Genomic DNA, 17,933 nt, shown 5'->3' on the forward strand with positions numbered 1-17,933 from the left:
TTGCAGCCAAAACCTCACAGGTCTGCTTTCCACCTTTAAGACATCCCTCAAAACCTGCTTTTTGGCAATGCTTTTGGTCACCTGACCTAATATCTCCACCTCTGGCCTTATGTCTAAAGTTCTCAATAGTTTTTTTTGTAAAATTATAAGCATGATAATAAAAATACAAACTGTTGTTGATTTGGACATTATTTTCAAATCATCATTGTTGCTGAATGAATAATCTATAATGCCACTTACCCAACCACACTGTAGGAGCACCTTCACCATTCAAACTGCAGCTGTACAAGAAAGTCAAACATCACACTCTCTACAAGCAACAGGGCTTTGGCATTAATCCCTTGTTAACTATGCAAGGAGAAACACAGTTGATGTTTCAGGGAGTGCAAAATGGATTACAGGGAATGAAAATAGTGCAGAATTTGATAGTCAGAAATGGAAGGAAAATACACTTGCTTGTTGGAAAAAAAAAGAATTGTTGACTGTCAAAAATATTCAAGAAAAAAGTAATCTGATAATAGAGCAGCACATAGTCAGGGGCTGGGCCGCAGTGAAAAACTCATTTACAAACGGTCTATAAAAGTAATAATACATAGTAAACAGACCAAAAATACACCCATGGTTCGAGACTGAGGAAGCCAGATATTGACAAAGTGGTTATGAGGGAGCCCAGAGGTGAATCAGAGCAGTATGGGCTGCTATGATCACAATGACTCTATACTGGAGAAAGGCTGCACATGCGCCCGGCCGGACCTTGCCCCCTACAAAGGTCGCACACGTGTCCAGTGAATCGTTGCCCCAAATAAAGATGGCGGCGCTCACTCAGGCCTGCAGCCGCGCAGAGGCAATTCCCCATTTACTGCAAACACGGGACTGGGACGTTCAAATTTGTGTTTTCCGACGTGCACAATTTGTTTGTAAAACCTCTCCACTCATAGCAACACAGATTTTCTCCCGTTTCCCTGTTTATTTCTTTCCTTCGGGAAGAAAGTGAGGTCTGCAGATGCTGGAGATCAAAGTTGAAACTTTATTGCTGGAACAGCACAGCAGGTCAGGCAGCATCCAGGGAACAGGAGATTCGACGTTTCGGGCACAGGCCCTTCTTCAGGAATGAGCAGAGAGTGTTCAGCAGGAGAAGATAAAAGGTAGGGAGGAGGGACTTGGAGGAGGGGAGTTGGAAATGTGATAGGTGGAAAGAGGTCAAGGTGAGGGTGATAGGTCGGAGTAGGGTGGAGGCGGAGAGGTCAAGAAGAAGACTGCAGGTCAGGAAGGCGGTGCCGGGCTGGAAGGATCCGGCTGAGACAAGGTGGGGGGAGGGGGGATGAAGAAACTGGTGAAGTCCAAGTTCATCCCCTGCGGTTGGAGGGTTCCCAGTCGGAAGATAAGACGCTCCTCCTCCGACCGTCGGGTTGTTGTGGTTTGGCGGTGGATGAGTCCAATGACCTGCATATCCTCGGTGGAGTGGGAGGGGGAGTTGAAATGCTGTGCCACAGGTTGGTTGGGTTGGTTCGTCCGGGTGGCCCAGAGGTGCTCCCTGAATCGCTCCGCAAGTAGGCGGCCTGTCTCCCCAATATAGAGGAGGCCACACCGGCTGCAGCGGATGCAGTAGATGATGTGGGTGGAGGTGCAGGTGAATCTGTGGCGGATATGGAAGTTTCCCTTGGGGCCTTGGAGAGAAGTGAGGGGGGAGGTGTGGGCGCAAGTGTTGCACCTCCTGCGGTTGCAAGGGAAGGTGCCGGGAGTGGTGGTTGGGTCGGTGGGGGGTGTGGATCTGACAAGGGAGTCGCGGAGGGAGTGGTCTCTACGGAAAGCTGATAGGGGAGGGGAGGGAAATATATCCTTGGTGCTGGGGTCTGTTTGGAGGTGGCGGAAGTGACGGCGGATGATGCGCTGTACATGGAGATTGGTGGGGTGGTAGGTGAGGACCAGTGGGGTTCTGTCCTGGTGGCGGTTGGAGGGGCGGGGCTCAAGGGCGGAGGAGCGGGAAGTGGAGGAGATGCGGTGGAGGGCACCGTCGACCACGTCGGGGGGGGGAAATTGCGGTCCTTGAAGAAGGAGGCCATCTGTGTTGTACGTATTTTGAACTGGTCCTCCTGGGAGCAGATGCGGCGGAGACGGAGGAATTGGGAGAATGGGATGGCGTTTTTACAGGGGGCAGGATGGGAGGAGGTGTAGTCCAGGTAGCTGTGGGAGTCGGTAGGTTTGTAGTAGATGTCCGTGTTGATTCGGTCGCCTGAGATAGAAACAGAAAGGTCTAGGAAGGGGAGGGAGAAGTCCGAGACTGTCCAGGTGAATTTGAGGTCGGGGTGGAAGGTGTTGGTGTAGTGGATGAACTGTTCAACCTCCTCGTGGGAGCACGAGGTAGCGCCGATACAGTCATCAATGTAGCGAAGAAAAAGATGGGGGGTGGGGCCAGTGTAGTTGCGGAAGATGGATTGTTCCACATACCCTACGAAGAGGCAGGCATAGCTGGGGCCCATGCGGGTGCCCATGGCTACTCCTTTTGTTTGGAGAAAGTGGGAGGATTGGAAAGAAAAGTTGTTCAGGGTGAGGACCAGTTCGGTCAGTCGAAGGAGGGTGTCGGTGGAAGGGTACTGGGTGGTACGGCGGGAAAGGAAGAAGCGGAGTGCTTTGAGTCCTTCGTGATGGGGGATGGAGGTGTACAGGGACTGGATGTCCATGGTGAAGATGAGGCGTTGGGGACCGGGGAAGCGGAAATCCTGGAGGAGGTGGAGGGCGTGGGTGGTGTCACGAACGTAGGTGGGGAGTTCTTGGACTAATGGGGACAGGACCGTGTCGAGGTATGCCGAGATGAGTTCGGTTGGGCAGGAGCAGGCTGAGACGATGGGTCGTCCGGGGCAGTCAGGTTTGTGGATTTTGGGCAGGAGGTAGAAACGGGCGGTTCGGGGTTGTGGGACTATGAGGTTGGAGGCGGTGGATGGGAGGTCCCCTGAGGTGATGAGGTTATGGACGGTCTGGGAGATGATGGTTTGGTGGTGGGGGGTGGGGTCATGGTCAAGGGGACGGTAGGAGGAGGTATCTGCGAGCTGGCGTTTGACCTCAGCGGTGTAAAGGTCAGTCCTCAGCAGAGGTCTCACCTTCATTCCCACACGTTCTCGGGTCAATGAATTCAATACACGGAGTGACACCGAACAATTCTTCCGCCGCCTTCGCCTCCGTGCCTTATTCTTCAATCAAGACTCTCGCCCACCCTCTGACGACCCCTTCTCCCACCTCCAACACACCCCGTCCACCTGGACACCCCGTGCTGGCCTCCTACCTGCCCTCGACCTCTTCATAGCAAACTGCCGCCGCGATATTAACCGCTACCTGAACTCCCACACTCCCCCCACCCACTCCAACCTCTCACCCTCGGAACGCGCAGCCCTCCACTCCCTCCGTTCCAACCCCAACCTCACCATCAAACCAGCTGACAAGGGAGGCGCAGTAGTAGTTTGGAGCACTGACCTTTACACCGCTGAGGCCAAACGCCAGCTCGCAGATACCTCCTCCTACCGTCCCCTTGACCATGACCCCACCCCCCACCACCAAACCATCATCTCCCAGACCGTCCATAACCTCATCACCTCAGTGGACCTCCCATCCACCGCCTCCAACCTCATAGTCCCACAACCCCGAACCGCCCGTTTCTACCTCCTGCCCAAAATCCACAAACCTGACTGCCCCGGACGACCCATCGTCTCAGCCTGCTCCTGCCCAACCGAACTCATCTCGGCATACCTCGACACGGTCCTGTCCCCATTAGTCCAAGAACTCCCCACCTACGTTCGTGACACCACCCACGCCCTCCACCTCCTCCAGGATTTCCGCTTCCCCGGTCCCCAACGCCTCATCTTCACCATGGACATCCAGTCCCTGTACACCTCCATCCCCCATCACGAAGGACTCAAAGCACTCCGCTTCTTCCTTTCCCGCCGTACCACCCAGTACCCTTCCACCGACACCCTCCTTCGACTGACCGAACTGGTCCTCACCCTGAACAACTTTTCTTTCCAATCCTCCCACTTTCTCCAAACAAAAGGAGTAGCCATGGGCACCCGCATGGGCCCCAGCTATGCCTGCCTCTTCGTAGGGTATGTGGAACAATCCATCTTCCGCAACTACACTGGCCCCACCCCCCATCTTTTTCTTCGCTACATTGATGACTGTATCGGCGCTACCTCGTGCTCCCACGAGGAGGTTGAACAGTTCATCCACTACACCAACACCTTCCACCCCGACCTCAAATTCACCTGGACAGTCTCGGACTCCTCCCTCCCCTTCCTAGACCTTTCTGTTTCTATCTCAGGCGACCGAATCAACACGGACATCTACTACAAACCTACCGACTCCCACAGCTACCTGGACTACACCTCCTCCCATCCTGCCCCCTGTAAAAACGCCATCCCATTCTCCCAATTCCTCCGTCTCCGCCGCATCTGCTCCCAGGAGGACCAGTTCAAAATACGTATAACACAGATGGCCTCCTTCTTCAAGGACCGCAATTTCCCCCCCGACGTGGTCGACGGTGCCCTCCACCGCATCTCCTCCACTTCCCGCTCCTCCGCCCTTGAGCCCCGCCCCTCCAACCGCCACCAGGACAGAACCCCACTGGTCCTCACCTACCACCCCACCAATCTCCATGTACAGCGCATCATCCGCCGTCACTTCCGCCACCTCCAAACAGACCCCAGCACCAAGGATATATTTCCCTCCCCTCCCCTATCAGCTTTCCGTAGAGACCACTCCCTCCGCGACTCCCTTGTCAGATCCACACCCCCCACCGACCCAACCACCACTCCCGGCACCTTCCCTTGCAACCGCAGGAGGTGCAACACTTGCGCCCACACCTCCCCCCTCACTTCTCTCCAAGGCCCCAAGGGAAACTTCCATATCCGCCACAGATTCACCTGCACCTCCACCCACATCATCTACTGCATCCGCTGCAGCCGGTGTGGCCTCCTCTATATTGGGGAGACAGGCCGCCTACTTGCGGAGCGATTCAGGGAGCACCTCTGGGCCACCCGGACGAACCAACCCAACCAACCTGTGGCACAGCATTTCAACTCCCCCTCCCACTCCACCGAGGATATGCAGGTCATTGGACTCATCCACCGCCAAACCACAACAACCCGACGGTCGGAGGAGGAGCGTCTTATCTTCCGACTGGGAACCCTCCAACCGCAGGGGATGAACTTGGACTTCACCAGTTTCTTCATCCCCCCTCCCCCCACCTTGTCTCAGCCGGATCCTTCCAGCCCGGCACCGCCTTCCTGACCTGCAGTCTTCTTCTTGACCTCTCCGCCTCCACCCTACTCCGACCTATCACCCTCACCTTGACCTCTTTCCACCTATCACATTTCCAACTCCCCTCCTCCAAGTCCCTCCTCCCTACCTTTTATCTTCTCCTGCTGAACACTCTCTGCTCATTCCTGAAGAAGGGCCTGTGCCCGAAACGTCGAATCTCCTGTTCCCTGGATGCTGCCTGACCTGCTGTGCTGTTCCAGCAATAAAGTTTCAACCTATTTCTTTCCTTACCGTATCCTTTCTCTCCATAACTTCCCGAGCATTCATTACAGCGACTGTGCGCCGCGCGCGAGGGTGATCACATGGTTGTTTAGCTCCGCCCTTCATTCACTTTGATTGGTTGGAGGACCAACATCCCGCTAGGTCATCCAGCTCCGCCCACCGTCCTTTCATTGTACCGGTGCTGACATCAATCACCCGGGGGTCCCTTTATTGGCTAGAGCATGTGCAGTGTGTCCTGCTTTAGCTGATATGTTGGGTAATGTGATGGGAGAGTTCACTGAGGGTAAGAATTCCCTTTGTGTGAGCTCTGCAGTAGATTTCCTTTATTCATGGAGGGAATTGCCTTCCTAGTCATGACTGAATAGCTATGATTGATGAATCAATGCCATCTGAATCAGTACATAAACACCCCATTTTCACAACATCTGAGATCTTTAGCACATTGTATCACGCTCTTCTTTGGAAACAACAAAAAAAAAACATAAAATGGAGCCTCCAGGAATCGGAGCAGGAGTAGGGCATTCATTCCCTTCAGCTTGTTCCCCCATTCTATCAGATCATGGCTGGGCCAACCCAGACCTCAACACCTCTTTTATGCTTGATCCGCATAGCCCTCAACTGCTCAATATTTCAAAAATCTATCTGCCCTCTTTTAAAATAATTTGAAATAGAATCATAGATTCCCTACTGTGTAGAAACAGGCCCTTCAGCCCAACAAGCCAAAACAACCCTCCGAAGAGTACCCCAACCTTTCCCCTCCCACATGTAACTTTCACAATTGTTTGGGTGAGAAAATTCTACCCATTCAGAGAGAAAAAAATCTTTACTTTTTCTAAAATGAATGTTCCCTTATGTAATGTCCCCTGGTTTGAGACTTCACTGGTGCTAGAAGATCTAGTCAACATCTACTCTGTCAAGCTCCTCAGAATCTTGTTTCCATAAGATCACCCCTGCTTATCTATTCTTGATAGGTCAACCCTTTCGTCCTCGAAGCACGCAAATGAATCTTTTTTGAATGGTTTCCGATGTTAGTTTATCCTTTATTAAATATGGGAGCTAACATTGTATACAACACTGCAAGTGAGGACTCACCAACAGCCAGTGTGGTTAACCAATCCTCAATCCATGCTAATACATTACGCCGATACCATGAGCTCCTAAATTGTGCAAATAACTTTTATGTAGCACCTTATCATTTGCATTTTTAAAATCCAAAGACAGAACATCATTGGATTGCCCTTTATCAGCCCTTCTTGTTATCTCCTCAATGAACTGTTGCAAATTTGTCAAATATAGTTTCTCTTTCACAAAACCCAGTCTACCATGTTTAATGATAAGCTTTCCTAAATGTCCTGCAATTTCTTACTTAAATATTCTGTAGATTCTTTCAGTAGATTTGCTAAGTACTTAAATCCATGCGGACTCTGCCCAATCCTGTCACTGTTCAGTAAGAAACTTGACTGTACTCCAATGTAATTAGTAAATGTATCTGTATTTATTTTTAAAAATAGATTACTTATAAATGCTGGACCCATGCAATATCAATAAATTAGTGACTCTGAATTTGGGTTATAATGTTTTTTTCAGTTAATTCCTTTTCGTACTGTGTTATGCAGACAGCACCAAGTGAACACTCTTAATTGTGAGTAACTTTGAAAATAATATAATTGAAAAATGACATCCCAAAATGCTGCCTCATTATTGTGCAAGGAGGATTTTGCATTCAATAGTTTGCAGATAAAATTGAACAGCTTTTTGCTGCAATTTGGCCAGACTGCAGGTTACACCAAAGTGGCAACTCTGCTCTCAAATTCTTACTTGACACTGCCTAAGGCGATACTGATGGGACTTCACTTTGCCATTCTTGTTCACCAGCTTTATTTCCAGGTTTAATTCTATAATCATTCTAGAGCTTGTAATTTTAGACAACTTCTCTTTTAGGTACATATGTAAATATCATCCTGAAATGTTGCACTGAATGGTACCAAATTTGAAATTAGTCTCTAATCTGATAGTAACGTGCTTTGACCCTTCTACTTATGTATTGGCATAAGATTATGCCAGTTATTTTTCTGAAGCCTGTGATTCCTGATGAAGGGCTTATGCTTGAACCATCAACTCTCCTGCTTCTCGGATGCTGCCTGACTTGCTGTGCTTTTCCAGCATGACACTTTTCGATTCTGATGTCCAGCTTCTTTGGTCGTCACTTTCTCCTTTGAGTAGATTAAACCAAGAATAATTTTTGTTGATCGAAGTGCAATAGGAACCAATTCATGAAATTCAGATATCTCACATTTACCTTAACAATGTGAAGGCGAAGACATTACTAAATTATTGTCAGTAATTGAAACCGTGCTGACAAACTTGTGCAGTATCAGTGCCTCAGCTTTAGAGTGTTCCCAGATATCGCGCAGCTGCAGTATTTTGTTTTGCACTCAGCTATATGTATCAGACTGAACTGAACCTTTAGCAAGATGTGGGATGTTTCCCACACATTTTGTTTAAAAAAGCAAAGATTATGCTCTAAGATTTAAATGTTCAATCAGGTTTAATAAAAATCCTTCTAAAAATTGAGAGTTTGATTTCAGCTCCTTTAAAGAGGCATGTTCTCAGCCTTCAATTTTGTGACATGTGATCATTCTTTGGTAAAGGTGGCTGTGTGCAACACTGCAGGATGTTGTGCTGAAGTGCCTCATTGGGTGGATGAGCTTTATTACTGGTGTAATTCGGCTAATTTTGAGATGGAATGTTACTCTGAGTTAAATCTTGTTTTTAAACTGAGGCGTGCTTCTGTAACTCAAGTGTGGAAGCTATGCTCATGTTTGCAATGAACCTTTCACTTTTGGAGATTAGTATTTTCCGATCTGTTTTGTAAATAAAGTTCACTATAGAAAGCACAGTGCTGGAGAACCGCAGGCCCTGCAGCCTCTCTGAGGGGGGAAAAAAACATTGTAAGTTCAAAGTTTCATGACCATTTGTCCGTTCAGATGAAGAGTTAGTGAACTTGAAATGTAACATTTTTTTCACTTCACTGATGCCCTCAGAACTGCTGAGTTTCTCCAGCACTTTGTTTCTGTGGTTCAGATCTCCAGCACCTGCAGTTTATTTTTTTATACAGTTCCTATGATTTGACTTGGGGAGCAAGAAGCAGCAACTGTGATACACGAGGATAAAACTCCCCAACCATGGAAAACACTTCTTTATACTTTGCAAAACACAATTGTAAATAAGAAATGCAATTAAGCTAAGTGCAAGGTGACATACCACCGGCCTTGTCTCAAACTTGCTACTCACCTTTGAGGACTAATCTGTCAGAATGGTGTTTGCTCACTTCCTTTGAGATCACAGTCCACAAATGTCCCAGTTCCTGGGCCAGGCCAGGTTACCACATTGCAGTGGGGTGGGGAGCTTTGTGTCAGCCTGAAGTTTTTGTTAAGAGCAACATTGCAGGTTGAAGTTGACGGTTTTGACTAGTATTGAGTCATCAAACTTGGAGGAAATCCTTCCGAATGTATTGATTAACTGGATTGAGCCTGTTTACATGCAGCCCTGTTAGTAGTGCTGTAATATTCTAAGTTAAGAATCACACAACATCAGGTTATAGTCCATCAGGTTTAATTGGAAGCACATTAGCTATCGGAGCGACGCTCCTTCATCAGGTGATTGTGGAAGACACAATTCTAAGGCACAGAATTCATAGCAAAAATTTACATTGTGATGCAACTGAAATTATGCATAAAAAAAAATCACAAAACCTGTTTTTAAAAGTTGCATTCCTGACAATGGCCCACCCAATCACTCACTGTATTAATCACTGCACAGTCTCAACAAAGGAAGGAAACTAGATGGACCATATTACATCTCCCAATGCACTGGAAAGTACAACCACAAAGTCAGTCCTCTTGACACTGCAACTTCTGCCTCACTGTGGGCCAAAAACAGCAGCAGAACTGTACTCCAGCCCAATCTGAAAACTCATCGCCTGGTATATCCCCCACTCAACCAATAACATCAAGCCAGGGGATCAGCCCTGGTTCAATGGAGAACACAGGACGACATGCCAGCAGCAGTATCAGTACATAAAATTGAGGTGCCAACCTGGTGCAGCTACCAAACCTGCACGCCAAACAGTGCAAGCAACACCAAATAGAACTATGTGATCCCACAACCACTGGATCAGATCTGAGCTCTGCATTTCTGCCACACCTCGTCATGCTTGGTGATGGACAATTAAACAACTCACTGCAGGAAGCATCACAGATATCCCCATCCCTACAGACAGAAGGGTCTCAATCATCCATGTAACAGATACGACAACAGCATTTGCAGCAATCTTCAGCCAGCAGTGCCAAGTGAATGAGCTTCCCCATTGGTCCCTGACACAGAAATGAATTGGATTAGTTGAAAACTCATTTCAAATCAGATCAAGAAATGGACAAATAGTGTAAAGGCTCTGGGCCCTGCCAACATTGTCGCAATAAGACTGATGGCTGTGCTCCAGAACTTGCTGCCCACCAAGACAAGTACTGCTCCAGCACTGGCATAATATTCTCCATCTTTAGCCTTTTGTCAAAAGTTCTCAATAATGTTTTTGTGAAATTAAAAACATATTGATTTTTACCGGTATCTTCTACTCTTCACTATCGCTGAGTGAATAATCTGTTCTGTCTCTTACCCAACCACGTTGTGGGAGCACCTTCACCATCCAAACTGCAGCAGTTCAAGAAGTCAAATATTACCCTCTCCACAGGCACCAGGGCTTTGGCATTGATCACTGGTACCTGTGGAAGGAGAAATACACATGATTTTTCAGGGAGTGCAATATGAATTATAGAGAACGAAAATGGTGCAGAATTTGGCTGTTAGAAATAGAAGGAAAATTTACTCGCTTATTGGAAAAAAGAATTCTTGACTATCAAAGATATTGTGGGGAAAAAAACCTGATAATGAGAAGCATATGGTCATGAGTTGGGCAGCAGTAGACAATTCATTTACAAAAGGGACTGTGAACATAATAGTAAAATACTAAACAGAACAAAAATACACACGAGACACTGAGGAAGCAAGATAATGAACAAATGGACATCAAGGAGACCAGAGGAGAATCAGAACAGTGTTCACTTTTATGATATCACAGTCAGAGATGACTAGCACTGAAACAGACTCTTTGGTGCAACCGTCTCTGCCAACCAGATATTCTAACCTAATCTATTCCCATTTGCCAGCATTTGGCCAACATCCCTCTGAACCCTTCCTATTCAAATGCTTTTTAAGTGTTCCAATTTTAGTTGCCCTTTAGGCTCCTTTTGAATCTTCTTCTCTTAACCTAAACCTATATCCTCTAGTTCTGGGCTCCACGAACCCAAGGTAAACATCTCGTCTATTTATGCTATCCACGCACCTCATGATTTTATAAAGCTCTATAACATCACACCTCAGCCTATGACACTCCAGGGAAAATGGACCGAGCCTATTATGCCTCTCCCTGCGACTCAAATCCTCCAACTCGCAACATCCTTGAAAATCTATTCTCAAACCTTCCATGTTTCAGTTCCTCCTTCTGATAGGAGGGAGACTAGAATTGTAAACAATATTTCAAAAGTGGCCTAACCAATGTCCTGTTCAGCTCCATTACTCAATGCTGTGACCAATAAAGGAAAGCATACTAAACAACTTCTTCACTATTCTATCTACTTTCAAGGATCTATGAACCTGCACTCCAAGGTCTATTTGTTCAGCAAGAATCTCCAAGACCTTACAATTCAGTATGTGTCTTGCTCTGATTTGCTTTTCTAAGATGCATCACCTCACATTTATCTAAATTAAACCCTATCTGCCACTCCTCAGCCCATTGACCAATCTGATCAATATCCCATTGTACTCCGAGATATCCTTCTTCACTGTCCACAATACCTCCAATTTTGGTGTCATCTGCAAACTTACTATCTGTACCGCCTCTCTTCACATCAAAATTTTTTAAATGAATGACGAGACATGTCCAGAATAAAAAGCATCCATTTCCCTGGGTTTGAATGTGCTCTGTGTAAATCCTGCCCCATGACTCTATCAGGGAGAGCTGCACATACACCCCTCTAAACTTTGCCCCCTACAAAGCTAGCGGCTGCGCGCGTGTCCAGTGAGTCGTTGCCCCGAATAAAGATGGCGGTGCTCAGTCGGGCGGGATCGCTCGATGAAGCATTTTCCCCTTTGCTGCAAAAATGGGACTGTAAGTTTCAAATTTGTGTTTTCCGATGTGCACCAAATGTATGTAAAACCTCTCAGCCCATACCAACACCATTACCCTCCCGCTTCCTGCTGTTTATTTCTTTCCTTACCGACAGCTCTCCAGCCACATGTCCTGAACATGAGCGCCGACGGCGTGGATAATCACGTGGTATAGTCTAGTCCCACCCCTCATTTACTCTGATTGGTTGGAGGACCAGGTCTTCCAGCTCTGCCCCGTCTTTCCATTGGTCCGCTGCTGACATCAATCACCCGGGGCCCATTGTTGGTTGGAGCATGCGCACTGCTTTGTGGCTTCTGCTGCTGTTCACAACTTACGAGAGGGACAATGTTAAAAATCACACAACCACCTGATGAAAAAGCAGCAAAACTAGTGCTTCCAAATAAACCTGTTGGACTCTAAAGTGGTGTTCACTAAATTATAATTTTGTCCATCCTAATCCAAAACCAGCACCTGCAAGTCACGAGTGAGGGAGGAATGCATAATATAAGAACAAAAGAACTAGGAACAGGAGAAGGCCGTCCTGCCCTTCGAGCCTTCTCTGCTATTCAACAAGATCATTTTGTGGACGCAGAACCATTTACCCGCGTTCTCACCACATCCCTTAATTGATTATTTCTTTTTTAATAAAAATCTACCTTAGCTTTAAAAACGTTTATTGAACTAGCATCAACTACTTTCCTGTGCAATTAATTCCATAGTGGTTAAGAAGTTCCTTCTCAATTCAGTGCTAAATTTGCTGCCTCTAATCTTGAGATGATGCCATGTTGCCCTCGCTTCACCTGCCAGTGGAAACATTCTCACTACTTTTGTTTTATCCATTCCATACATTATTTTATATGTTTCCATTCTTCTGAATTACAATGAATATAATCCTGTGGGATATAGGTAAAACAGTGTTTTACTGTCCTCCTGCGAACATTGAACAGTGAAATTGAGTACTAACTTCAGTGTATAATTGTGGGATATAGGTAAATAATTACTAACTTTAGTATATAATTGTGGATAATTGAGTAACTTTAGTGCATAATTATTCTTGCAAATAATTTCTTCCATCAGGATAGTTTAAATAATTTACAATTTCAGCAAACGAGCTGAGATAGCTGAAGCGCATAAACTAGGCAAGAAAAGACATATTGTTAAAATGTATTTTAAGCAATGGAATGTACCTATGAACAATAGAAGATGTTACAAGCAAACAGATAAAGTGAAAAGAACATCAAGATCGAGGTTTAGCAAAATCTCCCTTATGTCAGCACTTACAGAGGGGAGGGTCGCCAGCTTGGATAAGGGGGAAGTAATAATGGCAGAGCGCACCTGGGTAGTGGCAGAACGCAATAAGGGAGATTGATAGGTATGAAGACCTATGAGGTAAATGGGGAGTACCGAAAATCAAAACTGTATACATTGTAAAGCAATCCCTGAATGTGTGTGCCCACTGGTCACCCCCTTCTTGCAAGAAGGTTCCAATAAAATTCGCTGGTTCAGATTTTGACTAGGACTGAAATTTATTATACTGTGAGTTTTATTTCTCACAATCCCAATCTACTCAGTCTCTGTTAAGCCAACCCTCTCAACTCCAGAATCAACCTAGTTTACCTCCTCTGCACGCCCTCTAGAACCAGTACGTCCTCCCTCACGTAAGGAGATAAAAACTGCATGCAGTACTCCAGGTGTGACCTCACCCAACACAGCTGGAACATAATCTTTGCATTTAAACACAATCCCTACAGCAATGAAGGACAAAATTCCATTTGCCTTCTGAATGGATCGTTGTACCTGGTGACCAACCCTCATGCAGAAGGATACCCTGGTGCCTCTGCATAGCAAATGTGCAACTTTTTAAAAGTCAAGTAATAATCTCCTTTGTAATGTTACTGTATCAATTGTAACATGACTTTACATTTATGAACATTGTATTCCATTTGCCAGACCATTGCCCACTCACTCAATGTATCTATGTTCCTCTACAAAGTTTCACAGTCCTCCGCACACTTTGTTCTGCTACTCATCTTAGTCTCATATGCAAAATTTGACACCCTACATGTGGTCCTCAACTCCAAATTATCTGTATCAATTGTAAATATTTGCAGTCCCAACACTGATCCCAGAAGTACAGAACTAGTCACTGATTGCCAGCCAGAATAATACTCATTTATCCCCACACTTTGCTTTCTTTTATTCAACCCATCTTCTATCCATGCTAATACTCTACCCCTAACACCATGCACCCTTATATCATGCAACAGCCTCTTGCACAGCACCTTGTTGAAGATCTTTTGGAAATCCAGGTACTCCACATCCATTGGGTCCCCATTGTCCACCTTGCTCGTAATGTCTTCACAGAATTCTGAAATATTTGTCAAACATGACGTGCCCTTCATGAACCCATGCTGTGTCCGTCCAATGGGACAATTTCTATCGAGATTCCCTGCTATTTCTTCCTTGATAATAGACCCAAGCATCTTTCCCACTACAGAGAATAAGCTAACTGGTGTATAATTTCCCATCTTCTGTCCACTTACTTTTTAAAATAGTGTCGTCACTTTTGCTGCTTTCCAATCTGCTGGGACTGCCACAGAGTCCAGTGAATTTTGGAAAATTATTGCCAGTGCATTTGCTATTTCTCCTGCCATCTCCTTTCGTACCCTGGGATACATTCCATCAGGGTCAGGAGACTTTTCTATCATTAGAACAATTACCTCCAACAGTCAACACTAGCTGTTCCATAATAATGATAATTTCCAAATCCACACCTACCGTTGTCTCTTTGTTAATTACTGGCAAGATATTAGTGTCCTCCATTGTGATATTCCATAACTAAATGCTGCTTCTCATTTTCCAAGGGACCAACATTTACTTTAGCCATTCTTTTCTCAAATTATTTATTTATTTATTATTTATATGAAATTTTGCTCTCTGTCTTTATAGTCTGTGCTAGTTTATTTTTCTCCTGTTCTATCTTACTATTTTTTATAGCTCTGGTGTGACTTTCTGTTGACCTTTAAAGTTTTCCCAGTTCAAGTTTCAGTCTGTTTTTGGCCACTTTGTATGGCTTCTCTTTCAATTTGATCGCTTTCCTTAGATACCCATCTCAGAGTATGCCTTTTCTCACAGTACTTCCTTTTCACTGGAATATACCTTTACTGAGTACTTTGTAACATGTCTTTGAAAATCTGCTGCTGGTCATCAATAGTCCCACCATAAAATCATTGTTTTCAGTCTACTTTATCCAGTTTCGTCCTCATTCTATTGCAGTTCCCTGTGTTCAAGCACAGGACCCAGGTATTAGATTTTACCTTCACACTTGCCATATCTATTCTAAATTCAACCATACAGAGATCACGTCTTCCAAGGGGTTCCCCTAACTCTGAAGTCAATAATCATTCCTGCCTCATTGCACAGGGGCCAGATCTTGGATAGCCTGCTCCCTTGTCAGTTCCATTTCATAGTGTTCAACGAAACTATCACGGATACAGTTAACAAACTCAAGGCTACCCTGACTGAGCTGGTTCAACCAATCGACATGTTGATTAAAATCACCCATGATAATAGCCGTACCATTTTTACAGGCATTAGTTATTTCTTTGTTTATTGCCCATCACAATGTGATGTTATTATTTGGTGACCAACACACTGCACCTATCAGTGACTTTCTTGTTATAATTTTGAATGCATCATTCCTGTTTCTCCTAATGTACGGCAATAACAACAACTACTTGCATTTAATGGAATCTTTCACAATGGCAAATCTCCTAAGGTGATTCATGGATGATCAAAACATTGATTAAAGAGAATGATTTTAAAATACATCTTAAAAGGAGGATAGAGAAGGTTAGGGAGGCTATTCCACAGACTTCTGGCCTTGACAGCTCCAATTGTGGAGTGATGCAGGTGGGGTGGATTGGAAAGGGAATGTGCAAAAGGAAAATGGAGGAGCGCAGGCAGTGCAGATGGTCTTAAGGACAGAGGAGGTGCCAGACTGAGTCTGCCTGCCTCATGGAGTTTGAAGCTCTGCAATGGGTCCAGGCATGTCATGTTAGTCAAAGATAGTATAACGGCGGCTGAGAGAACTTTTGATGAGGACTCATCTACTGAGGTAGTGTGGGCTGAGGTTAAAAACAGGAGAGGAGAGGTCACACTGCTTGGAGTTTTTTATAGGCCTCCGCAGAGTTCCAGAGAGGTGGAAGAGAGGATTTGCAAAATTATTCTGGGTAGGAGTGAAAGTAACAGGGTGGTCATTATGGGGGCTATAACTTTCCCAACATTGACTAGAAATGCTATAACTTTAGTATGTCTGATGGATCCGTTTTTGTCCAATGTGTACAGGAGGGTTTCCTGACACAGTATGCCGAAGGGCCGACAAGAGATGAGGCCACATTGGATCTGGTCCTTGGTAATGAACCAGACTAGGAGTTTGATTCAGTTGTAGGTAAGCATTTTGGAGAGAGTGATCATAATTCAATTACATTTAGTTTAGCATTGGAAAGGGATAGGTACATGCCACAGGTCAAGATTTATCAATGGGGCTGGATTCAGCAAGAATTAGGATGCAAAATGCAGGGGATGCAGACTATTGAAATGTGGAGCTGGTTTAAGGAACAGATATTGCGTGTCCTTGATAGGTATGTCCCTGTAAGGCAGGGAGGAAGTGATCAGGTAAGGAAACTGTGGCTTACTGCAGAAATTGCATCTCTTGTTAAGAAGATGTAGGAGCTTATGTGTTGATGAGGCAAGATGGTACAGATGAGGTGATGGAGAAGTACATATCAGCTAGGAAGGATTTAAAGAGAGAGTTAAGAAGAGCAAAGAGAGGACACAAGCAGTCTTCAGCAAATAGAATAAAGGAGAACCCTAACGCATTCTATACGTATGTGAGGAATAAAGCGATAGGGTAGGAATAGGACCAATCAAAGATAGAAGTGGAAGTTGAGTGTGGACCCTGTGGAGATCGGAGAGGTGCTAAACGAACATTTCTCATCGGTTTTCACTCAGGAAAAAGGAGAATATTGTCGAGGAGAAGAACGAGGTAAGAGATGTTAGACTAAAAAGGATCGAGGTTAGTTATGAACAGATGTTATCAATTCTAGAAGGAGTGAAAGTAGACAAGTCCCCTGGGCTGGATGGGATTTATCCAAGGATTCTCTGGGAAGTTAGGGAGGAGACAGGTGAGCCTTTGGCTTTGATATTTAAGTCGTCATTGTCTACAGGTTTGGTACCAGAGGACTGGAGGATTGCAAATGTTGTGCTCTTGTTCAAGAAGGGTAGTAGAGATGACCCAGGTAATTATAGACCAATGAGCATTACTTCTGTTGTCAGAAAGATATTGGAAATGATTATAACGGATAAGATTTATAATCATCTAGCAAACAACAATTTGATTTCAGATAGTCAACATGGTTTCATCAAGGGCAGGTCGTGTCTCACAATCCTCTGAGTTTTTTGAGAAGGTGAACAAGCATGTAGATGATGGTCAGGCAATTGACGTGGTATACATGGACTTCAGTAAAGTCTTTGATAAGGTTCCACATGGTAGGCTGTTGGAGAAAATGCAGAGACATGGAATTGAGGGTGATTTAGCAGTTTGGATTAGAAACTGGCTTTCTGAGAGAAGGCACCGAATGGTGGTTAATGGAAAATATTCAGCCTAGAGTCCGGTTATTAGTGGTGTGCCACAAGGATCTGTTTTGGGACTACTGCTGTTTGTCATTTTTATAAATGACTTAGATGCAGGCATAGGTGGATGGATTAGTACATTTGCAGACGACACTAAAATCGGTGGAATAGTGGTCAGTGTGGAAGAATGTTACAGGTTGCAGGGTGACATGGATAAACTGCAAAATTGGGCAGAGAGGTGGCAAATGGAGTTCATTGCAGCTAAATGTGAGGTGATGCACTTTGGGAATAATAATAGGAAGGCAGGGTACTGGGTCAATGGAAAGATTCTTGGTTGTGTGGATGTGCAGAGGGATGTTGGGGTCCATGTACATAGATGCCTGAAAGTTGCCACCCAGTTGGATAGTGCTGTTAAGACGGCATATGGTGTGTGAGGTTTCGTTCGTAGAGGGATTGAATTCCTGAGCCACAATATCATGCTGCACTTATACAAACTCTGATGCGGCCATACTTGGAATATTGTGTGCAGTTCTGGTGCCCATAT

The 17,933-nt window shown here is 45.3% G+C and overlaps 1 protein-coding gene across 2 annotated transcripts in view; it reads right to left on the reverse strand.

Annotated features, from left to right (window-relative positions):
- Positions 1–17,933, reverse strand: part of LOC148135905 (uncharacterized) — a 523,182-nt gene that overhangs the window by 25,896 nt on the left and 479,353 nt on the right. Inside the window, exon 1 of one of the 2 annotated variants that reach the window (XR_015754828.1) lies at positions 241–345. The exons of the other annotated variant lie outside the window; for it this stretch is intronic. The gene's annotated coding sequence lies outside the window, so the exon portion shown is untranslated. Of the gene's footprint in view, positions 1–240; positions 346–17,933 lie in introns of those variants that run through there. 2 annotated transcript variants of the gene reach the window in all.

Source organism: Chiloscyllium plagiosum, unplaced genomic scaffold (genome assembly GCF_037043375.1).
Source record: "Chiloscyllium plagiosum isolate Xiang-an unplaced genomic scaffold, Cpla_swu_hap1 HiC_scaffold_48, whole genome shotgun sequence".
NCBI classification, from domain to species: Eukaryota; Metazoa; Chordata; class Chondrichthyes; order Orectolobiformes; family Hemiscylliidae; genus Chiloscyllium; species Chiloscyllium plagiosum.